At 31.3% G+C, this 1,309-nt stretch overlaps 1 long non-coding RNA gene across 2 annotated transcripts in view; it reads right to left on the reverse strand.

Moving 5' to 3' along the window:
• Nucleotides 1-613: 613 nt before the first annotated feature.
• Nucleotides 614-1,309, reverse strand: part of LOC112211221 (uncharacterized) — a 16,833-nt gene continuing 16,137 nt past the window's right edge. For both annotated transcript variants that reach the window (XR_010843086.1, XR_010843085.1), the window contains 2 exons: nt 1,177-1,236; nt 614-689 (listed from right to left, as the gene is read on the reverse strand). This is a non-coding gene — a long non-coding RNA (uncharacterized lncRNA). The remainder of the gene's footprint in view (nt 690-1,176; nt 1,237-1,309) is intronic.

A 1,309-nucleotide genomic window follows, 5' to 3' on the forward strand; every position in this document is an offset into this window, starting at 1 on the left:
CGTGGGATGTAGTTCGGTAGGTGTCGTCTCGTTCATATGGGATATCCAGGTCTCCTGGCCTTTCTTACGACTTCGTCTGGTCGAAATGCATCTTGCTCCTCTTCACTCTTGTTTCTTCTGCTCCTCTCTCGTCTCCATATTCCTCTTCGATAGAAGGCTCGAGCTAAGGAGTTTCGAGATAAGGAATTAAAAAATAACAAGCATTTCCCGCCTTCAACTTAGCTTTTATTTCCTCATCAATTTCGTTTTTTTCCCTAGTTACCGTACTAAAATGTACCTAAATACTTAAAGCTATCTACCTGCTCAAACATATTTCCTCCTATATCTATCACTGATATCTATATCTATATCACCGAAATTGCTCGCGCTTCTACTGCTAACCATGCATTAAGTTATATTCGTATTTATTTCAAGATCTAGTTCCTTACTAGGTCTTCAAATAAATACGGATAAAAGTGACTGAACAGAGAATAATTTTGATAAAGCAGGGAATAATTCTGATTCAGCAGGGAATACCAAAGAAGTTCGTAAATTTCGTACAGATGTGCATGTTTCGTTCATGTTCGTTTAATAAGCTCAAAATAGAAAAACAAAAAAAAAAAAGGAAGAAAACTTACTAGTAGATGGACCTGATTGGACAGTGTTGTTCATCATTTCTTCTTTAATAGATAGGTCTAAGCCACTTTTACCTGAAAAAGTAAGTTCATAAAAAAATTATTTCCAATTAGATATTTAATTAAATAAACTAATTTTCCAATGGTTAAATTGTACTTATTAATATATATTTTAATTTTTCTTAATAATTGACCATAGCAAAACCCCACTTAATTACCACAGTTGGGACCAAGAGATTTATTATAAAATTGAACAAAGTCGTCTATTTTAATTACTTTTACAGAACTTGATGGTTTCTCACTCATGTCAGCTTTCTCACTAATAAAAGTTACTTCTAAAAAAGTTAAACTCAACTGAACATAAAAAAAATATAGGATTAACCAATTAAAACCTTTCTGTGGAAATGTGTGATTATTAATTGTGAGTAATTTACTAAACGATTATTAGGGTTAACTAGGCAATTAACAAAGGACTTTTACTAAAAATCTTCAAGAATCAACAATATAAAACAAAAGAAATTAGATGACAATATGTAACATTAAGCTAAAAAATAAAATGTACCATTAGTTTCGGTTTCATCTGTAAATTCTTCTTTTACCGAAATTCCCAAGCTAATTGCACCTGGAAAAGAAAGAATATAGAAATTGATTGTATGATAGGAGATTTATTAATTGAATGACCAAATTTTGCAATG

The sequence above is a fragment of the Halyomorpha halys genome, unplaced genomic scaffold (assembly GCF_000696795.3).
Source record: "Halyomorpha halys isolate HHAL.00 unplaced genomic scaffold, Hhal_1.1 Scaffold1868.1, whole genome shotgun sequence".
In the NCBI taxonomy this organism is placed as follows: domain Eukaryota; kingdom Metazoa; phylum Arthropoda; class Insecta; order Hemiptera; family Pentatomidae; genus Halyomorpha; species Halyomorpha halys.